Consider the following 23,013-nt stretch of genomic DNA (forward strand, 5'->3'; position numbering starts at 1 on the left):
TGGCAGAGCTGCTCTGAATCAGCTGGTGACTCCACTCCTCTGGGCTCCAGCTTATCTGGAGAGGATGGAGTCTGAACCAGCTGACCTCCTGGTGTGGACATTCCATGTTCTAAGACTCCTGAGCTTTTTCTACTAGCACCAGCTAGCCCCTTTGAGTGCTGATATTCTAGGTTCTATCCTAACATTCCATGTTCTAAATCTCTCTCCTAGCCCTGACATTCCCCGTTCTGAGGAACTTCCCTGCTCTGACATTCCGTTCTAAGGGCCCTCCCAGCTCTAATATTCCCTGTTCTAAGGCCATTCCCAGCTCTGACATTCTCAGTTCTAATGCCCTTGCCAGCTCTGACATTCCCTGTTCTAAGAGCCCTCCCAGCTCTGACATTCCCTGTTCTAAGGCCCCTCCCAGCTCTGACATTCTGGATTCTAAGTACCCTCCCAGTTCTGCCATTCCCTGTTCTAAGGCCCTTCCCAGCTCTGACATTCCCTGTTCTAAGGGCCCTCCCAGCTCTAATAATCCCTGTTCTAAGGCCATTCCCAGCTCTGACATTCTCAGTTCTAATGCCCTTGCCAGCTCTGACATTCCCTGTTCTAAGGGCCCTCCCAGCTCTGACATTCTGGATTCTAAGTACCCTCCCAGCTCTGACATTTCATGTTCTAAGGTCCCTCCCAGTGCTAATAATCCCTTTTCTAAGGCCCTTCCCAGCTCTGACATTCCCTGTTCTAAGGGCCCTCCCAGCTCTGACATTCTGGATTCTAAGTACCCTCCCAGTTCTGCCATTCCCTGTTCTAAGGCCCTCCCATCTCTGACATTCCATGTTCTAAGGCCGTGGTATACTCTGTCAGTCTAGGATCTAAATCAGAACATTCTTTGAGGACTCAGCTTAACCTCACCCTTAAATCCCCTGCCCCCAGTTCTCCAGGCTATTCCTGTCATCACAACGTCATTCGGTAAATAGATGAGAAACATGAGGGATGAGCATTAAGACGGCTGATGATGAAGAGTACAGCTGCCGGTTCTAAGGGGAGTCTGCTTGTCAGGGTCTTGGTGCATGGGCGTGACAGATACAAGACAGTCTTCGGTGGCCAAGGGACAGGGCTCCTAGGCAGCTGCTTGTCTCTCCTCCCCTCCCCTTCTGGGGCTCTTGCCCAGCTTTGGCAGAGCTGAGCTATCCACGAGTCCCCTCCACCCTCCTCCCGCCCCACCCCCCACACACACCATGGCGGACCTGCTTCCCCACACACCTGGATAGTCTTCTCTTTCAAGTCCCCCGGGGGGCAGTGCTGCTCAGAAAGCACCGGCCGGCTTCACCAGCTGCCTCCTCCTGGCCCAGTCCAGAGAACTTGGCTCTGGGTTCATTCTCCTTGGCTGATCTTCCTTCTTCTGGCACCTGAACTTCTCCTCCTTTCTGATCCTCCACCTAGCTCTGTCACTGCGTATTGGGCTGCCCTGCCCTGCCTCTCCCTCTCAGTGGACGCTGTCCAGGGCTCTAGCCCCGGCCCCCTCCCTCTCTGCTCCTTTTATAGGCTTCCCTGGAATGATCTCACTGTTTCTCCTTTCCTGGTCATTCCCCCGTGGTGGCTCCTGCGTGTTCCCAGGTTTGGGCTGCTCTCCTCTGCTCTGTCTGCTCTCAGAAACTTCTCCCACGTGGCCCTGGCTGGCTGGCTCTCAGCCCCTTCGGCCCCTACCAGCTCCACGTGGCCCAGACGATTCCTGATCCCCATCCAAGAGGTCATCCTCTTGGTCCTCAGAGAGCCAACACCCTCTCCCCGTCTCTCCGGCTCAGTCTTAGCCTCAAAATTATATATGCCACTGGTCTTTTAGCAGAGTCAGCTCCCAAGAGAGCCGGAATCTGTCTTTTCTATACCCAGTGAATGCTAATAAAAGTCAAGAAATAAGCAACAATCCAAATACACTTTCTGGAGAGGTAATGAGTAGCCCGACACTGGAGGTATTTAAGCAGAGGCTGAAAGACCATTTGTGAGAGATGCTGTGAAAGAGATTTCTGTTCAGGTCTCAGTTAGACTGGGTGCCCTGTGGTCCTTTCAAACTCTGAGCCTCCAGGGTTCTAAGCCTCCTCCTTCTATTCTGCCAGTCCTCAGTCCCTCTTATTCCCAGGTCCTCATGCTCCTCCAACAAGGCCCTATTTCTGGCACTGTCCACCCCTCAGGCCCTACTCAGCCTATAAACCTTTCCCTCTGCCCAATTCCTCATCTATCTAGCCTTCACATAGATGCCAAAATAACCTGCCTAAAAGCCAGGTTACTCCCTAGCTCAAAACCCTTCCCTGGATCCCATCACCTGCTAGCTGAAGTACAAAATTCCCCACCTGTTGTTTAGGGCCAATTCCAACCCAGCTCCAATCCAGCTCCAATCCGGCTCATTTCCCATCATTCCCTGAGTTCACAAACGGTTCCATCCAAAGTGGAGTAGTAATGATTCCCTTAATTCGGGCTTCCAGTTCGCCTCCTTCCCTGGAGCATTGATCCCCTGTACCTGGGGAGGGGGGTGTGGTGTGGTGGTGGTAAATCCCCCTCCTTGCCTCCACCTTTCAGATTCCTTCTCTCCCCCTAACCCTCTGCTCCAGTGCCACCTTCTGCATGGCTTTAACCTCCCCTAGTCCTCCAGGCGAGAGTGCTCTCCTACCCCCCACCCCCGATATTCCCAGACCACTTTGTCCTCAGCTCTCTTTTCCCCCACTACAGGGCACCTGTATTTATATCTGTATCTACGCCTACATTTATATATATATATATGTGTGTGTGTGTGTGTGTGTGTGTGTATACCATATAATTATATTACATATAAATGGAAATTGTATTTATATTTAATAAATTTTATTACATAGAAATTATGTATTTGTCTATATTGTCCACTTATTTATTTATATATACACATTATATTTACATATAAAGATAATTTATAGAAATATAAATAATATTCATATGGTATACATTTATGCAAAATAGAAATATTGTTACAAGTACTGTTATATGAATTATTAATACATTGTATAAATCATGTATCGTATAATATAATTATATATGAGAGAGAGACAGAGAGAGAGTGTAAAGGGCAGTTAGATGGTTCAGTGGGTAGAGCACCAGGCCTGGAGTCCCATCATCCCCTGACTCATCTTCATGAGTTCAAATCCTGCCTCAGACACTTACTAAGTGTGTGACCCTGGGCAAATCACTTCCCCCTGTTTGCCTCAGTTGCCTCATCTGTAAAATGAGCTGGAGAAGGAAATGGCAAACCACTCCCAGTACTTTTGTCAAGAAATAAAGAGTCAGACATGACTGAAAAAATGACTGAACAACAAAATATAGTCCGCAAACAGGTTAGAAGCTCCTTCCTCCCTCCCCAGGGTAAACACCCCGAGGGCAGGGACTGAGTCCTTTTTCATCTCTGAATCTCCAGCTCCTGGATCAGGACCTTACATGAAGTAGATGCTTTAAAAACGTTTACTGACTTGAATTCTGAGTGTTATGTCCACCGGACCACTGGGCCTGGCTCTCAGTCCTGAGGCAGTATCTTCTGGGACCCGAAGGTTCTGCCCTAAGGGACATGGCCTTCTCAGATCTGGGACCTCAGTCCTGGGTCCCAGTGCCCTGAATGGGGACAGTCTCCTCCAGTGCACTAGATCTCACTGGCTCCAACTGGACTTTCCGTTGTCCCTCCTGACCACTGGCTCTGGATCTGGGGGTAAAAACTAGACCCAAGATGTCTTTGGTAGAAGACACTCCCAGGTTGAGAAACTCCCCCTACTGATATAGGTTGGTTCTTGCTCTGCAATCTTGAAAGCCTTAGAGTTTCCTGGGGCATTAAGAGGTTAAGTGACTTGTCCAGGGTCATACAGCTCATTTGTGTGTGTCAGAGGAAGGATTTGAATCCAGATCTTCCTAACCTCCAGGCCAGCTACCCACCCACTCTAATTCTGAGAACCAAAACTGAGTCGATCTTGGGAATGTCTATTAACCACCTGACAGTCCTGCTGATCATCCCTACTGGGACCTGCAGAACTCCAAACTCCTCTTCCCAGCTACAGCAGTTCCCCAATCGGAATGCAAGCCCCCTAAAGTCAGGTCATTCCATAAGTCAGTCAACAAGCATTTATTAAGCTCTTACCAAATGCCAGACACTGTGCTGAGCTCTGGGCTTACAAAGAAAGGGAAAAAAGAGTCCTTGCCCTCAGGGAGCTTACAGTGGATGGGGAAGAAAACATGCAAACTCCTATGTACAAACAAACTAAAAAAAGGATCCATTGGAGAGTGTCAACATATGGAAGGAGCCAGAGTTAGGGGGGCTGAGAAAGGTTTCCTGTAGAGGGTGGGATTTTAGGTGGGCTTGAAGGAAGCCAGGAGGCAGAGATAAGGAGAGAGAGTACTCCAGGCATGGGGCACAGCCAGACAGAATGCCCAGAGTCGGGAAATACATTGTCTTGTTCAAGGAACAGCAAAGTTGCTGAGTTGTTTTTTAGTCATGTCCAACTCTCTGTGACCCCATTTAAGGTTTTCTTGGCAGAGATACTCGAGTGGTTTGCCATTTCCTCCTCCAGCCCATCTTACAGATGAGGAAACTGAGGCAAACAGGGCGAAGTGACTTGCGCGGGGTCACACAGCTAGTAAGTGTCTGAGGCTGGATTACTAACATCAAAGAGGCCAGTGTTAATCTTCCCAGAGAACGTGTTAGGGGGTGGAAGGATGTAACAAGGAAGAGAAGACTGGAAAGGTAAGAAGGACCCAGGTTATAAAGGGCTGTAAAAGCCCAGAGATTCTACATATGACCCTGGAAGAAAAAGAAAGTCGCTGAAGTTGACTTCGATGATCAGACCTGGACTTTATGAAGATCACTTTGACAGCTGAGCGGAGGATGGGCTGGAAGGACAGAGACTTAAGACAGGGAGACCCACCAGCAGCTAATGCAACAGTCCAGGTGTGAGGTGATGAGGGTCTGCACCAGGTGGTGGCAGGGTCAGAGGAGAGGAGGCCAACCTTGCAGGCGTTGGATAAGGGGAGCAGGCCAGAGAAGGCGAGCCATTGTAAGCTGGGGTGACCAGAAGGACGATGGTTATAGAGGAGGCACAGACTATATTGCTTTTCCATTCCTATCTCCAGTGACTGGCGCAGAACTTTGCACGTGGCGCTTAATACATATTTTTTCTTTCATTCATTCATGTCTGTCTGTCAAATTTTCCCGAAGTGCTTTGCTCCTTGTCTCATGCCCATGTTACATTCCCTCCCCTCCCCTCCCAACCTCACCTATTCTTTAAGTTCTTTAAGAACAAGGACTATGCCATTTTCCATCTTTGCATGCTCAGTTCCTAGAATGAGTCCTTGGAGATGATAGGTGTTTAATCACTTGAGAGCTGCCTTCAGAATCAGGAATCTCCACCTCTAATACATACTAGCCATGTGGCCCTGGACAAGTCACATAACCTCTCTGAGATCCGGACAACTCACCAACATTATAAGTAAGAAAAGGTACTGATCTCCATTGGGAGGAGTTTACTCACTGGGAGTTCCCTATATCAGTGACATCTTAGGTCCAGTCCTATATAATATACACATATAAATGAATATCCCTGCCTATCTATCTATAGCATATACTTCTATGTATGCAGATTGTCCTCACCAATACAATGGAAGGGCAGGGCAGGGACCGTTTCTTTTTCACTTTGCATCTCTAGCACCTAGCACACGGCTTGGCACTCAGTGCTTAATATATCATTATTCAGGGATGGATGGATTTCCTGAATTCTGAAATGCCTCCCCCTCTCCCATCCTGCATTTGCCCTAAACAACTGTCCCCCACCCCCACGCCACCCACCATTGTTCTCCTTTCATAAACTTCTCCTCAGAGCCTACTCCTTCCATTCCCAAAGAGGGAAGTCCAAGAATTCCCAACCCATGATTACTTGCCATCTCAGCATGTTTATTGTTCTTGTTAATAATACTGCATCCAACATCAGGGGTGAAAACCCCACACAAGCCCTCCCTACAAGCCAACAGCTTCCTGCCTGGGTAGGGCACAGACCAGGGAGCACAAGATTGAATAGGACCCAGCCTGAACCAGAGGATTTGGGAACTCCAGAGCTGGAAGGGGCCCTGAAGGTTGTCCAGACCAACCCTCTCCCACCTGAGTGGCAGAACAGAGGCTCACAGAGGGTAAGGAACTTCCTCAGGATCACACAGAAAGTCTCAGAGACAGGATGGGAGAGAAGCTCACACAGCTCTGGGTCAAATCCTCTGTCCTAGTGTGTCTGAGGCCGGATTACTTACAGCAAGGAGGCTAGTGCCAATCCTCCCAGAGAACTTGTTGGGGGCGGGACGAGGGGGAGGAAAGAAGACTGGAAAGGACCCAGGTGCTCTGGGCCACACTGTCTGCCAAAGGTGCAAAGATTGTCAGAGCTGCAGCAGACCTTGGAGATCAGCTAATCAGCCTCCTCATCGGACAGAGACAGGAAATGGAGCCCCAGGCTCTCAGAGATGCTCTGGCCTCTGTACATCTCCTATACTTGGTGGAAGCCTAGAACTCAGGCTCTAGAAGGAATTTTCAAGCATAGGACATCAGAACTGGGAAGGAGCTTAGAATATGGAATGTCAAAGCTGGAAGCGCACTTTGAACAGGGAATGTCAGAGCTGGGAGGGAAGTTAGAACAGGGGATGTCAGAGCTTGGAGGGATCTTACAACAGGAAATGTCAGAGCTGGGAGGGGCCTGAGAACAAAAAAATGTTAAGAGTTAGGAGGGACATCAGAAGACAGAATGTCAGATATGCAACATGGAATGTTCAGAGCTTAGAACATGGAATGGTAAAACTGGGAGGGACCCTAGAACACTGAATTTCAGAGATGGGAGAGACCTTAGACCAAAGAATGTCAGAGCTGGGAAGAGTCTTAGAACATGTAATGCAAGACCCAGAAAAGAACACAGAATTTTAGAGATAGGCAGGACCTTAGGAAGACCTTAGAACACAGAATGTCAGAGCTGGGAAAAGACCTTAGAACATGAAATGTCAGCTTCAGGAAGGATCTCAGAACAAAGAATTTCAAAGCTAAATGAGTTCTCAAAACAGAGAATGTCAGATATCAGAAGGATATTAGAACAGAGAACATGAGGAGTATGAGAGAGCTAAGAACATAAAGCATCAAAATTGGGAAGAATGTCACAACTGGAAAACTGTCCCAAGCTAGGAAGGAGCTTAGAACATAAAACGTCAGATCCAGGAGGGAGCTTAGAATGCAGAATGTCATCACTAGCAGAGATCTTAGGACAGAGAAGTGACCCTAGAATCCTAATCCAGCTCCTCAGTTTACTGAAAATGAAACAGGCTGTCCGCTATGCAATGAGTACCCCAGGGCACCCTGATTTTCTGCAGCAGGGCCTCCAGCCCCAGCCTCCTTGGCCTCCCCCTTCTCCTGTTCCCTAGTCTTGACCTCCTTCCAATCTCTACTCTCCCTGAGACGAGCCTGGTCTCCCTTTCCTCCCTTTTCCAAACGGTCTCATTTTATGGGGTCTTAGCACCCTATAAAAACATCTTTATTTACTCCTCTTGTTTTAGATAGAAGGAAACTGGGCCCCAGAGATGTTAGAAGACCCCCAGAGGTGCATTGCAGAGCCAGGAGGACCCCTACACACTGAATCTTGTGCAGGGTTACTGAGTAATAATAAAACTTGAATGTTAGTGTGCAGGGAAGGCTTTTCAAACATAGAACTCAGAGCTCATAAAAAAAAAAAAACCTCAGAAAGCCAGTCTCAGAGTTAGGAAGACAAGGGTTTGAATCTTCCTTCTGACTTCAACTGGCTGTGTGATTCTGGCCAGGTCACTTCACCATTCAGCGTTCCAGGCAGATCCTGAAAATTCTACAGTTGCGGTTACTGACCAGCATCGTTAGAGAGAGTTTCTGTGCCAGGAGTTCCCTATGCCAGTGAAATCACAGGTCCAGACAAAGTCAAAGGCCTCTTCTAATAGTTCTTTAAAGCACTTTCCTCACAAGGGCTCTGGGAAGTGCGTAGAGCAAATCTTATCATTCTCCATTTGACAGATGAGAAAAATTGAGGCACAGAGGGGTTGAGTGACTTGGCCAGGATCACACAGTCTGGTCAAAGCCAAGTACTCCTGAATCCAACCTTTCTACAGCTTCCCATCTCCAAACACATTCCTCCGGGGAGGGAGTGATTCGAAGATAACCAGACAGAGCAGGAGATCAGCCCTGGAAGGCCACCCAGACCCTAGCTCCTTCCCTTTACAGCAAAGTGCCCCCCTCCCTGGCCCTTCTTTTCTGACAAGCACAGCCTCTGTGCCCTTAGCCAGCCCTTCACCTCCCACCAAGTTCTCTTAGCAGGTAGTAGTTACCTAAGGGATGATCCAGGAGGCCCTGCAGAGATTCTCACACCTGTCCCCTCCAGGTAGGACTCAGCCTGGCTTAGGTGGAGGGAGAGAAGCTGCCAGGCTGGGAGGCGGGGCAGCTGGCGTCACCCCAACGCAGTCCTCATCCCCGCCCTGGCTGCCGGTGGCCTTACGAACCCAACTATTTCATGGTTCTCATTCTTAGAGGGTGAAATGGGGGTGAGGCCCTGATTCCTTCTAGAGCACTTCATATGTCCTGGGGAACCTGGGCTGCAGGCCAAGGAGGGCAGGAGGAGGGATTGCCCCCTGGAGGGGCCAGGTTTGTGGTAAGCTCATGGGCTTTCAGAAGGCTACTTAGAGATTCTCTAAGATGGACCAATACCTCCCCTTGTGTTTTTACAGAAAAGGAAGCTGCTTTAATAGAGGCATACAATCCTAAATGAGGGGACCAGTAGCCCCCTAAGCCCTCCTCTGGTCAGGCCACTTATGGAGGATGTTAGGGTCGGGGACTCCACTTAAAGAATGTTGTCAGTAGAATACCTCCAGGATAGTGAAAAGCTGGGAGGACATGCCATATGAAGCCCAGTTGTGTTGGTCCGGGAGCAGAGTAGGCAAAGGAAAGAGGGGGGTGGGACAGACAACATGTTTCCTGCATTCCAATATTTGAAGGTTTGCCAAGGAAAAGAGGGATTCGCCTAGCTCTGTTTGACCCCGGAAGGAAGAAATGAGGGTGGGGTGGGGGCATGGAGATTAGGAATTGCAAAGAGGCAGAATTGGGCTCCAGGTCAGGGAAAATGTTCCAAGCATTGGCGCAGAAGGGGCTGCCCCAAGAGGTAGCTGGTGGCTCTTAGTGGGAGACTCTAAGCAGAGCCTGGCTCCCCAATCGGAGGGAGATGTTCCAGAAAGGAGTCTTTTTAAAACAATCCATTTGATTCATGCCTCTTATCTTTAGATCACAATCATTTCCCACCATGACCCCCTCCAAACCAAACCCTCCTTATGACATAGAAAACAATTAACTGAAAAACAGGTGATAACAGAAACCTTGGCACCAATCCTTCCTCCCAGCACCCCACCTCTGCCGGAAGGAAGAGAAGTCTTGTTAGAAGAGATTCTCGGCCCATTGAAGTTATGATGAGATGGCTGCTGAGATCCCTTTAGAGAGTTAAACGTCTGTGATTCCACGAGGCCCAGAGAGGAGAAATTACTTGGTCAAGGTCTCTTAGCCAGACAGAGCTGGATTTTTTCTCCCCCTCCCCCACTTCCCCAAAGTGAATGCTCTTGGCCATGTCTTTGCTATCAGGCATCCTAATCACAGTCATCACCCTCTTGGTCATCACCATAATCACTATAATCATCAGCTAATATCTAATGTCTCTCATTCACCCCCCTCCCCTCCCCTCCCCTCCCCAAGTGTTCTTTGGATGCCTCAGCATGCTGGACAGATGACCCTGTCTCTCAAGGGCTTTGCCAGCAGAGAAGAAGCGGGCCCTTTGGTTCTTGTGGTCGCTGTTCTTCAGTTGAGTCCAAATCTCTATGACCCCATTTGGGGGTTTCTTGGCAAAGATACTGGAGTGGTTTGCCATGTCCTTCTCTGGCTCATTTTTACAGATGAAGAAACCGAGGCAGACGGGTTAAGTGACTTGCCCAGGGTCACACAGCTGGAGTCTTTCTGGAGGAAGACTCATCCTGCTGACTCCGGGCCTCGCCCTCTACCCACTGCACCACCTAGCTTCTCTAAGCAGGTCCTACCATAAGAGAAAGACCTCCCTTGTGGACCTGAAGTCAAACTGTGGGTTTGCTGTCCAAAGACCAGACCAGCTAAGTGCACAGAGACTCATCACCCAAAGGTCATTCATCAGATAATGTGTTTTTCCCCCTAAGCATGGCAACTCAGGAAACTGTTTACTTAGCTACAAAAGGGTTGCAATCTGCTTATGTGGAGGGTCCACCCACACCAGTGAAATCACAGATCTTTGACACAGTGACACTTACTAGCTACGTGACCCTAAGCAAGTCCTTCTCTCCTCCTCAGTTTGCTAATCTGTAAAATGGGGATGGTATGTACTTTGTAGGGCTGTCAAGAAGGATCTTTCAAAAGCGATATGCCTGCAAACCTTAAAGGGCTGTAGAAATGTTAGCTATTATTCAATTAGATTCAACAGGCATTTATTAAGTGCCTACGGGGTACCCCAAATACCGCATTGGCGTTTTCTTGGCAAAGACACTGGAGTCGTTCGTCATTTCCTTCTCCAGTTCATTTTACAGATGGGGAAATTGAGGCAAAGAGGGTGCAGTGACTTGCCCAGGGTCACACTGCTAGTAGGTGTCTGAGGTCATATTTGAACTCGGGTCTTTCTGACTCCAGGCCTGATATTCTATCCACTGTGCCACCTAGCTGCCCATACACTTAAAAAAAATAACCTATATATAACTAAAACTTGATATAGAATCTATTATTCTTTGTATATTGCAGTATTTTAGTTTGTTGAGATTTGCTGTATTTTATATTTGCCATATATTATATAATTGTATACAAATATATATTTTAAGGTGCCTACTATGTGCCAGGGATACTAAGCCAGCCAGAGAAGAACCTGTCCCTGCCTTTGAAAAGCTTCCATTCTACTGGGGGTGGGGGGGGGAGGTGCAGAAAGGCTTCCTATAGAAGGCGGTGTTTGAACTGAGCCTGGAAGAGGGTTCGAATTCCTAATTCTAAACTGAAGGGAGGCAGAGGTGAGGAGGAAGAGTATTCCAGGATAGAGGGGCAGACTGCGCCAAGGTGGTCTCTAAAGCTCCTTCCAGCTCTCAGTCCTGTGGCTCTTTGAGGCGGAGGAATGTGGAGTCAGTCGGCAAAGACAGGTCGGAGGCGGGTGGTAAGGGCTTGTCAATGCCAAAAAGAAGCGATCGGGAGCCACGGAGGCTTCTTGAGCTGGGATGTGACATCGTTATTTTTGCTTTCCTTACTTTCCACATCACCCATTATCAGGCTTAACCTCTCTCTCTATCTAACACTAAGATAACCAGCAGAAACATGTAGAAAATCCAGACAACCAGCTGTTCTGCCGGCCGGAGGGCAAATAAGCGATTGGTCCAAGTTTTCTATTGAATTACACGAGGTCACGTCTGAAGCGATGATCTTCCTCTCCCCCCAGGCTAGAATGCCTAGCAGACTCAATTCTGCCATTAGTGAGGCAGGTCGGTACTGCAAAGAGAACTAAGCTTGGAGTCAGGAGCCCTGGGTTCAAATCCCAGCTCAGCTACTTACCTACTATCAAATCGGACCTAGTCGATTCAATTCTGAGACTCAGTTTCCTCACCTATAAATTGAGCAAATAATGAGACAGTAAGACTATAAACAGTAAGAGACAAGCTGGTGTCCCAGAAAGCAGCCCGGATCTGGGTTCAGAGGAACTGGGTTCGAATATGCTCAGCTACTTGTTACAAGTAAGTTAGTTCCTTTTGGGGTCTCATCTGTAACATGACATTGAATTGGGGCGCTTATCTAGAGCTGGAAGGAGCTCCAAAGGCTATTTCGTCTAACTCCTCCACTTTCCTGATGAGGAAAATAGTACCCAGGGAGAAGAACCCAAGAGTGTCTGGAGTCTGGAGTCTCCTGGGTGTAAAGGAGGAGGTTTGCATACAGTCACACTAGAGAAAGCCTGGAGTTTTCCTAGGAGACAAGAATAGGGCTGTGCTCCGTCCCTGTAGCCTCTAGAAAGCGCCATGAGGAATGGGGGGTGGACGGAGGAGGAGGTGGAGCATCATGGCACTAACTGGACTAGCCCCTAGTTTTGGGATTAGGAAAAGAGGACCAGGCAAAGAGACCTTCCTGCCCCCAACCTAAACAAGTTTTTGACCCTGTCTCCCCTCAAGTTACGTTTCTCCTTCTTGCGTCTCTCCTCCATCTCACAGGCAAAGTTCTAAGAAAGGATGTGGGAGCGGGGCTCTCTTGCTGACATCCTACTCACTCCTCCCATGCCATCGCTCCACTGAGACTGCCCATGCCAAGGTCACCAGTGATGTCTGTGCTAAATCAGACAGCCCTTACTTATTGCCCAGCTTTCCTGTTCTCTCTGCCCCTGGTTTCCACAGTCGACTCCCCCTCCTTCTGAATACCCTCTCCTCCCTGGGGCTTCCTGGGACACTGATTGTTCCCAGCCCTCATCCTCCCTGTTGGAATGATCCTCCTCAGCCTCCTTTTACAGAATCATCATTGTTGTCCTGGACACCCTTCAAGGCTCCGACCTGGGCCCCCTTCCTTTGTGCCTCTACATTCTCACTGATTTCATCAGTTCCTCCAGGACCAGCTATTTTATCTACGGAGGTGATGCCTAGATTTACATATCCAGCCCTCATCTCTCTCCTGAGCCTCAGTCCTGCATGTCTGACTGCCTTTTAAACATCTCCATCCTGATGTCCCAAAAGGCATCTCAAACTCACCATGTCCAAGACACTATCCCTCCCCTACCTTTCCTCTTCCTCAGAAGGACACCTTCACCCCTCTGGCAACCCAGGATAACCCTCAGGCTACCCTCCCATCTCCCCCATTCCCAATATGGTCAGTCAGTACCAAGTCTCATTTCACAACCACAGTGTCTAGTCTATCTGTCCCCTTCTCTCTATTCAAATCAAAACCTTCTTAGTCCAGATTCTCATCACTTACGGTTAAGGATAGAACGTTACACTAGCCGGTTTCCAAGGTCTCTTCTACCTTAAACATTCTAGATCCTACAGATCCTCCCAATTCTGACATTCTGTTTTAAGACCCCTAGCTTTAACATTCTGTGTTCTAAGATGTTCTATGTTCTAAGGTCCCTCCCAGCTCTAAGAGTCTAGGTTCTAAAGTCCTTCCTAGTCTTGAAATTAAATGTTTCAAGGTCTCTCCCAGCTCTGACATTCCCTGTTCTAAGGCCCCTCTCCACTTTGACGGTCTGTGTTCTAAGGTCCCTCCCAGCTCTGATATTCTAGGTTTCAAATTCCCTCCTAATCCTGAAATTCCATGTTTTAAAGTCCCTCCCGGCTCGGACATCTCCTGTTTTAAGACCCCTCCCAACCCTGACATTCTACATTTTAAGGTCCCTCCTAACTTAGACATTCTGTGTTCTAATATGTTCTGAAGTTCTATGTTCTAAGGACCCTCCAAGTTCTGACATTTCCTGTTCTAAGACCCCTCCCAACTCTGACCTTCCCTGTTCTAAGACCCCTCCCAGCTTTGACATTTTGTGTTCTAAGATGTTCTGTGTTCTAAGGTCCCTCCAAGCTCTGATGTTCTAGGTTCTAAAGTCCCTCCTGGTCCTGAAAGTCCATGCTTTGAGGTCCCTCCTGGCTCTGCCACCCCCTGTTTTAAGACCCCTCCCAACCCTGACATTCTATGTTCTAATATGTTCCAAAGTTCTATGTTCTAAGGACTCTCCCAGCTCTAATAGTCTAGGTTCTAAAGTTCCTTTTAGTCCTGAAATCCCATGTTTTAAGGTCTCTCCCAGCTCTGACCTTTCCTGTTCCAAGACCCCTCCCAGATTTGACATTTTTGTGTTCTAAGATGTTCTTTGTTCTAAGGTCCCTCCCAGCTCTGGTATTCTAGGTTCTACAGTCCCTTCTAGCTCTGAAGTTCCATGTTCTAAGGTTCCTCCCTACTGTGATATTCTCTGTTTTCACATCCCTCTCAGATCCGATATTCTTTGTTCTGTGGTCCCTTTCAATCCTAGCATTCTGGGTGCTTCTATCCTGTCTAGCTCTTAATCCTATGGATTAGCAAGCCAGGCAAAGGAACTGTCTCAGTCTGTTGCCCTAGCAGGGCTCATGGGCACACATGAATTTTAAACCGGATTAGGCCCTGCCCTCCAGCCTTACCCAAATGCCATTCAGCTGGAGTATTTCCAGCTCACCACTGCCAGGGTTAACTTCCCAGGAATCTACTTGCTGCTGGACTGGCTGTCAGCCCTGAATTCAGAACTGGGTCTATCCAGAACCTGGAGGAGGGGCGAGGGAGCCATTCCCTCCTCCTCTATTCTGTACATGGTCCACAAATCCCTCTGGGGAGCTATCAGATCCAGGATGAGATGACACACCCAGAACCCTGCATGTTTGTGTGTGTGTGTGTGTGTGTGTGTGTGTGTGTGTGTGTGTGTGTGTGTTTAAAATTGAATTCCCTCAAACAACCAGTGAGTAACTGGATGTTTTCAAAATAATTGGTTATTGGCGTGGGTCCAATCATTTTTTTCAGGGCACCTGCATTGGCCAAACATTTATTTATTCATTCATCAAACATTAAATGCCTCCTGTGTAGGGACTACTATGCTAGGCACTTGGGGAAGTAGGAAGTTTCGAGAGGAGACTGTTCTTGGTCTCAGGGACCAAGGAGATAGTCACACAGCCTTGATGCCCCCTACCCCCACACCCCAAGGCCCCACCCCCGCTCCCATATACCTACCCTTTTTCTCCTAAGCAGGCAGAGTCTACTTAGGGGGCAAAGGAGGTGTCAGGATAGATAAAAGCCTTTGACTTAGAGCCAAGAAAGACTCGAGTAAAAACCCCACTTTAGATATTTAATAGCTGTATAATATAGGGCAAGCCATTTCCCTTTTCATAGTCTGTTTTCTCATCTGTAAAATGGAGATAACCAAAAGCGCCTCCTTCACAGGGATGTTGTGAGAAGCCTTTGCAAAGATAACATAGGCAAAGTACTTTTTAAACCTTAAAGAGCTCTATGAATGCTAGCTGCCTGTGATTACGTTAAACAATGAAGGCAGTGTGGCGCAGCTCTTAGCTCTAGACTGGGAGTCAGAAGGCCTGGGTTCAAGTCCCAGTTCTGCCGTTTATGTGATGCCGGGCAGGTCCCCACCCTGGGACTCAGTTTCCTGCTCTGTAAAATGAAGGATTGGACCCGATGGCCTCAGAGGGCCCTTCCATATCCAAGCCCTGTGTGAGATGACTGGTCACTCAATCATCCAAGCTGTTTGACTGACTTAGAGCCCTTGCTGTTCCTCAAACTTGGCATTCCATCTCCTGCCTCCTCCCCCACCTCTGAGGATTCCTGGCTGCCTTCCAGGCTCAATTCCAGCCTTCCTCCAGGAAGCTCTCCTGCTGCCCCCTCCTCCTCAAATGACCTTGTACCTACTGAGCTGTGCACCCGCTGTATCCCCTGGAGAAAGGGGGCCTCTTAAGGGCAGGGATCATTGGGTTTTCTCTTTCTTTGTATCCCCCAATACCTGCCCGGCATACAGAATGTGCTTAATAAATGCTTCTTAAATGGATTCTTTTATGGATGCTCTTTTCTCTCTCTTTTTATATCTCTGGCTCCCCCTGACTCACAGGGACCCCCTGCCCGTATTATAACCAGTAGCTATAGTCAAAGAAAAGAACAGCTAGGTGGCACCATAGTGCACAGAGCAATGGGCTTGGAATCAGAAAGACTCATCTTCATGAGTTCAAATCCAGCCTCAGACACTTAGGAACCGTGTGACCTTAGGCAAGTCATTTAACCCTGTTTGCCTCAGTTTCCTCATTTGTAAAATGGGCTGGAGAAGGAAATGGCAAACCACTCCAGTATCTTTGCCAAGAAAACCCCAAATGGGGTCATGGAGAGTCTGACACAACTGAGAACAAGTCAACAACAACACAGTCAAAGAAAGCAAATCAACACATTGACTATGTCTGGCAGTGTGTGCCTCTTTCCACACCTGGAGTTCACCACCTCTCTGCTGAGGAGCAGGAAGCATATTTCACCTTCAGTCCTCTAAAATCAAGACTTATCACTATATAGATCAGAGTTCAGAAGTTTTTCCGATGTAATTTTCCTTGACGTTTTGATAGACATCGTGTAAATGGCTCCCTCTGTTTGATTTCATTTCAGCCTGCATTCGTTCACACAAGTCTTCCCAAGTTTCTGAACTCTTCGTATTTGTCACTTTTTCACTTTTCTTTTCTAAATTTTCTTCTTTTTAAAATTTTTTCTTTTATTTTTTTCATACTTGTCATTTCTTACAGAGCAGTGATGTTCTATCACATTCAGATACCACTGTACCCAGGGGGTTAGTTAATTTAAATAAATGATTAAGTTCAATTGAAAAATAATCCAATCCAATTCGATCAGATAACTAGTTAATTTTTTCAGTTCAAAAAACGCATTACAGCGGCATCAACCTCCCACTCCTCTACTCCAACAAGCATCAATTCCACCCAAAACACCACTAAGTTTAGTCAAAAACCAGCAAGTTCGGTCAAGAAAATGACTTGTGAATGAAGAATTCGTCTAGAAGGGCTAGAGTCGGAGCCATGCTGTGGAGAGACATAAATACCGGGCTAGGAGGGGCATGAGAACATTCTATAGGGTCACTCTGGAAAAAAGGCCAAAGGGGAAAAGGGAGCCCTCTGCTCCCTTTGCTGGGGCAGCACAAAAGGTGGCTCCCCCTAAGCGTTCATCCTCTAAAGATGTGAGATGGCTCATTCATCATGAGACATCACCAAGTGCCTTTAGCCATATCTCCAAGGTGCCAATGGGCACCGTCACCCCCTGATGGGAGAGACTATCCAGCCTCTCAGATGAAGATTCAACCTCCTGTAGGTCCCCTGAGACGAGCCCCCCGCACCCCAACTGCTCTGACCACTGTCTCCTCCAATCTCATACACTGAGTCATGGAGGCCAAGAAGGAACATTGCTCCCTGAGCACAATTCCCAAACTCAGACTGAGTTCTAGGTCTGACGAAGGGGATCTCTTTTGCAAAGCCTCACAATAAAAGGACTTTTTGTATTCATTCTGGAAGCCACCTAAGGATCTGCTGGACAGAGAACCAAGGAATCCCCCAGAGAGAAGAGAAGATTCCATTCCTTGTTTTTGTATCCCTGGCACCTAGCACTGTGCCTGGCACTTAGTAGGGGCTTAAGAAATGCTTGTTGGTTGATTGATTGACTCTAAGGGTCGTCTAACACGATCTCTCACTCCATGCAGGAATGTGCTTAGCAAACCTCTAGGTTTGCTCCACCACTGGGGCAGCCAGGTGGCACAGTGGATAGAATACTGGGCCTAGAGTCAGGAGGATCTGAGTTCAAATCCAACCTTAGACATTTACTAGCTACAGGACCCTGGGCAAGTCACTTAACCCTGTTTGCCTCAGTTTCCTCATGGTAAAGCACTCCAGTATCTTTGCCAAGAAAACTCCAAATGGGGTCAGGACGACTAGGATAAGGCCGAAAGTAACTGAACAACAATTCCCCACCACTGGGCTTTTGCACGGGCTGTTTATTTCCTATATCTAGAATACACAGCCTCTTCACTTCTGGATCTTAGAATACCCTGCTTCCTTCACAGCCTGGCTCAGGTGCCCCCACCTACGTGAGACCCAAACCCCTCCCATCCCCTGGCCCTGGAACGCTCTCCCAATTTGTCATTTCATCCTGACTTCCCTCGAGGCTCAGTTCAAATCCCAGCCTTGCTAGTCTTTCGCTCCCCACTCCCACCCTCATCCCCCACAGCCTCCTTAGGAGGTTACCTTGTATATTCCCTGTACTTTACCTTGTGCATTCGTAATTATTTGTCTCCCCCATCAGACTGTGACCTCCAGAGGCAGTATTTGTCTTCTGCCATTTCTTTGTATCCCCGGTGCTTAGCACACATAGTAAGAACTTAATAAATGCTTGATGACTGACCTTGAATACTTAAGTGATGGGGATCTCACCAGCTTCCAAGGCAACCTGCTCCATTGTGGGACAGCCTAGACTATTTACAAATATATTTGTATATTTTTTAAAATAAAATTCGTATTAATCTCTTTTGCTTTTACATCCTTTATTATCCTCCATTGTATACCTTCCTCCTCCTCATCCTAGAGGGCCTTCTCTATATTGAGTTTGCAATGTGCTTCGCACACATAATTTTACTTTGATCCTCCCCAAAGCCCTAGGCAGTGGGTGCTCTGGGCATTACGATGCCCGTTTCACAGATGAGAAAGCTGAGCCTGACAGCGGCTAAGTGACTTGCCCACAGACATCCGATTAGAAATAAGGTCTCCCTTAGATTGAGCCAAGGCCTGTCTCGCTGTCGCTTCCCGAACCGGTCCTGGATCCGCTCTCCGGGAACAAACAAAACAGAGGCTGTGCCCTCTTCCCCATGACAGCCCGTCAGATATTTGAAAACAGAGGATCATGTTTCCTACCCTTCCCCCTCCTGCCCTGCCAAGTAATCCCACAGGCTGGTTTCTCAATTCCCAGGGATCAGATCATAAATGAATCGGTTCCAAAGAGAAAATCTACCCTGCTCTCAGGGCCTTCCCCGGTGTCTAAAGTTTAGATAAGACAGGATCTCTACCAGAGGCAAGAGGATGAAAAGAGGGTTGCAATTGGAGCCAGAGAACCTGAGTTCAAATCTGAACTCAGCCACATATTGTGACCTTTGGCAAGTCACATCCTTTCTCTGGGCCTCAGTTTCCCTGTCTGTAAAATGGACTCGATGGCCTCTGACATCCCGCCCAGCTCAGGCTCTCTATGGCTCACAGCTTCTCACTTGAGTCTCACATTGGCTGGGTGCAGAGTGGATGCCACAAGCATTCATTTTCAGACTTGGCAGCTTTTGGTTTTGTTTTGCTTTGTTTTTCACTTTGAATTTTTTTTCTGGATTGGAACAACAAATAAAACGGGTATTTCCATATACAAGCTAGAACAGAAAAAAGAGGCTCATACACAAAACAGAGAATCTCTATTACGTAGAGTTTGCTTTTCTCCTTAAACATATAACCAATTCAACACGGAACTTAACAAAACTCTGCTGCTTATCTGTCATTCTTTCTCATCTTTCTCCTTTTTCTTCTGTGTATTTCGTTTAAAAATGCTTTAAATGCTCCTCTCCTCTTTATTTCCTCTTCTTCCTTCCTTCCTTTCTTCCTTCTTTCTTTCTTCCTTCCTTTCTTCCTTCTTTCTTTCTTTCTTTCCTTCCTTCCCTCCTTCTCTCCCTCCTCCCTTTCTTCCTTCCTTCTTTCCTTCTTCCCTTCTTCCTTCCTCCCTCCCTTCCTTCTTTCTTTCTTTCTTTCTTTCCTTTCTTTCTTTCTTTCTTCCTTCCTTCCTTCCTTTCTTTCTCTCCTCCTTTCTTTCTTTCTCTCCTCCTTTCCTTCTCTCCTCCTTTCTTTCTTTCTTTCTTTCTTTCTTTCTTTCTTTCTTCCTTCCTTCCTTGCTTTCTTTCTCTCCTCCTTCCTTTCTCTCCTCCTTTCTTTCTTTCTTTCTCTCCTCCTTTCTTTCTTTCTCTCCTCCTTTCTTTCTTTCTCTCCTCCTTCCTTCCTTTCTTTCTTTCTTCCTTCCTTCCTTCCTTTCTTTCTCTCCTCCTTTCTTTCTCTCCTTCTTTCTTTCTTTCTTCCTTCCTTCCTTTCTTTCTTTCTTCCTTCCTTCCTTTCTTTCTTTCTCTCCTCCTTTCTTTCTTTCTTTCCCTGTTTTGGAGAAGGAAAGAGTATCCCAACCCTAACCCTCTCTCTTTCCCACCTGCCAAAAACTAAAAAAACAAAACCCATTGCTACAGGTTTCAATAACCCCATTTCACCGATGAGAGAACTGAGGTGAGGTGACGTGCCTGCGGTTATACAGCTGGTGCCAGAAGCAGGAGGTCTCTACCGACTGGAAGTGCAGCATACCTTCCACTGCTAATGCTGCCCCAAATCATAACCATAACAGAAGTAACAACAAGCCACATTTGGACTGTCCTTGCAGGTTTACAAAGCCTGCTCCCCAGGGCTACCGTGGGGAGGCGTTCAGGGGTTATTTTGCCATATTACGGCTGACATCTTTTGAATACCCATGCCCTTCCGGTGGTGCTGGGTGGCGATGAGTCACTGGAACACCATGATCCCGAAGAATTGCAATTCTGGCTCACTCAGGGGTCCTGGAGAGCCACTGGGGGGTAGGGGTGGGGAGGGGTCCTGAACAGGTGCCTGCTCGCTACTAATGAGGAGTTACTAAAAAGAGGCAAAGCCAAAGAATCCAGGAAATAGAGAAAAGGGAGGGGAAAAGGGATGAATAGCCGGTGGGCAGCTGACTGTGCCTTTGGGAGCCGTGTGAGGTAAGGAAGTTCAAGGAAGTCTCCTCCCCCTCTCCATATACACATACATAATAAAAGCTAACATTTACATAGTGCTTACTATGTGTCAGGCCCTGTGCACTTTACAATCATTATCTCATTTGAGCCTCACAACAACCCTGGAAGATAGGTGTTGTTACTACCCTCGTTTTATGGAAACTGAGGCAAACAGGCAGAATGACTTACCCAGGATCATACAACTGGTAAGTGTCCGAAGTCAGATTTGAACTCAGATCCTCTTGACACCTCTTGACATGCTGGCTGCACCCTCCTGTGTGGGAATCATGTGAGAATAAAGACGAGAGTCATCCAGGAAGGGCAGGTAGGGAGGGGTGGCTGCCTGCACGGCTGGAAGGAATTCTCGAGTCCAGTGGAACATTGCCCATGTAATAGAAAGAACCTTGTCCCTGGAATCAGAGAGGCCAGTTCAAATCCCACCTATGATACTTATGAGCTGTTTGACCGACTGTGGGTAAGCCCTAAGCCTCAGTTTCCTATGTATGTCCCTTCTAGCTCTGGGTCACTGCCCCTCTGAACTTATTATTAATGAACAGAAGAATTTCAGAGAGGTTAAGTGGTTTTCCCAACGACACACAGCTAACAAGTCAAGGAATTAGAGTGCCCAGCCCTGACTACAGCCTCCGGACAAAGCCTTCAGCAATACTAGTAATTCGTGTTTACGCAGCGCTTTAGGGGTGACAAAAGACTTCGCAGGTGTTTTGCTTCCTCTGATCCCCGCTACAGATGTTGACAGATGGGGAGATTGAGACAAGCCCAGAATCACCCAGCCAGTAAGTGTCTGAGTCGGGATTCAACCCAAGATCCTCAAATGCAGGCCTCCATCACTCTGCCTTGTCTCTTCTAAGTTCAGACTTCTTGGTCTGGCATTCAACGCCCCCATGCTCCAACACTGACCTATTTTTCTATTGTTATTGTCAGAGAGGCATTGTGCTTGAATGGAAGGAATGCGAGCCTGGAGTCCAAGGGCCTCAGTTCAAATTCTTCCTCTGACATTTATGAGCTGTGTGACCTTGGGGAAGTCACGTGAGCTCTCTTTGCCTCAATTTCCTTTTTTGTTAAATAAGGGATTGGACTAGATGGCCTCCGAGAGGTCCCTTCCTGATCCAAACGTGTGATCCTAGCGACCCTCACTAAAGTCATTACCCTCTCTCAGCCTTGGTTTCCTCCCCTGAAAAATGAGGAGATCGGACTAGGTGACCTTCTTCCATTCCTCCTCAATAATTCCTCTCTCCACATTCCCTCTGCCTGGGAGAGCCAGAAGACTTGATGGAACACTCGTCTGACAACTAGATCCGGATGCCTCCGCTTTAATTCTCAGCTTCGCCATTCACAAGCTGTGTAACTTTGAATGGGTCTCTTTCTGAGCCCCGAGCCTCAGTTTCCATGTTTGTAAAATAGTCTTTGTCTTGATTAGCTTATGAGGTGTTTATTTGGCGGGGGGAGGGACAAGACTGTACAAATGGAAGATGTTATTAACTCCACAAGCCAAAGAGAGGGGAGAGGTCATCTTGTCCAGCCCCCTGCCTTCACTCTGCTGGATGGACATACCTGATGGGGATGAAGATGAAATAGAGGAGGAGGAGGAGGAAGATAAAAATGAAAATAATGCAGATGACATAGAAGAGTGAGGAATATGCCAAAGAATTCCAGGTTCCTGCTTTGGCAAGGGCCTTAAGACATTTTTTAGCCCAGCCACCTGACTCTCTTGGGCCTCATTCAGGCCTTTCCTCGTCACTTCACCCCTGGACTATTGTCACAGCTGCCTAACTGGCCTCCCTGCCTCCACTCTCTTCCTACTCCATCCCTCCCCCCCCCCCCCACGCACAGATGCCAAATAGATAGCGCGGAAATGACCAGGACACACCCCTGCTTAGGAAACTCTGGTGGCTCCCAATTACCTCCAGGATAAATTCCACACTGTTTGGCACTGAAAGCTTGACTCCAGCCTGCCTCTCTGGGCTCGTCATGTATTTCTCTCCCTCGTGAAGCCTGCACTCTAGACAAACTGGTTTGTTTGCTGTTCTTTATACACGGCATTCCATCCCACCGCCACACTTTTGCTCAGGCCATCCCCAATTCCTAGAATGCCCTCCCTCCTCACTTTTGCTTCTTGCTCCCTGTATGACTTGAAAGTTCAGCTAAGATTTTTATCACCCAGATTTTCCTCCCTATCCCTCCCTCACCTCTCTTCAAAGAGGCAGCCCTCATAACTAATAATTTTTAAGAGACATGAATCAGAAAAGAAAGATTTGTCAAAACCAATTGATGTGTCAAAGCTATCTGCTATTGTATGCCCTATTCTCCACCTGTGGACCCCCACTCCCCACCCGGACGAGGCCGGGGCAAAGGGGTGTCTCCTCGTTCCTCTTCCTGGGGTCCGAGATTGTTTTTTATCATTTGAAATGTTTGGTTATTATTGATTGAATGATGAAATGGATATGGTGATGAAGATGAGGAGGAGGATGAAGATGAGAGTTGGAAGATCTTACAGACATTTTATAGAGGAGGCAGCTGAAGTCACAGATGTGCTGTCAATCAATCCATCAATACACATCCATCAAGAGCCTGCAGTGTGCCAGGCACT

At 47.6% G+C, this 23,013-nt stretch overlaps 1 protein-coding gene across 2 annotated transcripts in view; it reads right to left on the bottom strand.

The window, feature by feature from the left end:
- CSNK1E (casein kinase 1 epsilon) overlaps nucleotides 1-1,630 on the bottom strand; it is a 60,349-nt gene extending 58,719 nt beyond the window's left edge. Inside the window, exon 1 of one of the 2 annotated variants that reach the window (XM_036760170.1) lies at nucleotides 1,243-1,630. The gene's annotated coding sequence lies outside the window, so the exon portion shown is untranslated. The remainder of the gene's footprint in view (nucleotides 1-1,242) is intronic. The other variant, XM_036760173.1, reaches the window with a different exon arrangement.
- Between the last annotated feature and the right edge of the window lie 21,383 nt (nucleotides 1,631-23,013).

The sequence above is a fragment of the Trichosurus vulpecula genome, chromosome 5 (assembly GCF_011100635.1).
Source record: "Trichosurus vulpecula isolate mTriVul1 chromosome 5, mTriVul1.pri, whole genome shotgun sequence".
Lineage (NCBI taxonomy): Eukaryota > Metazoa > Chordata > Mammalia > Diprotodontia > Phalangeridae > Trichosurus > Trichosurus vulpecula.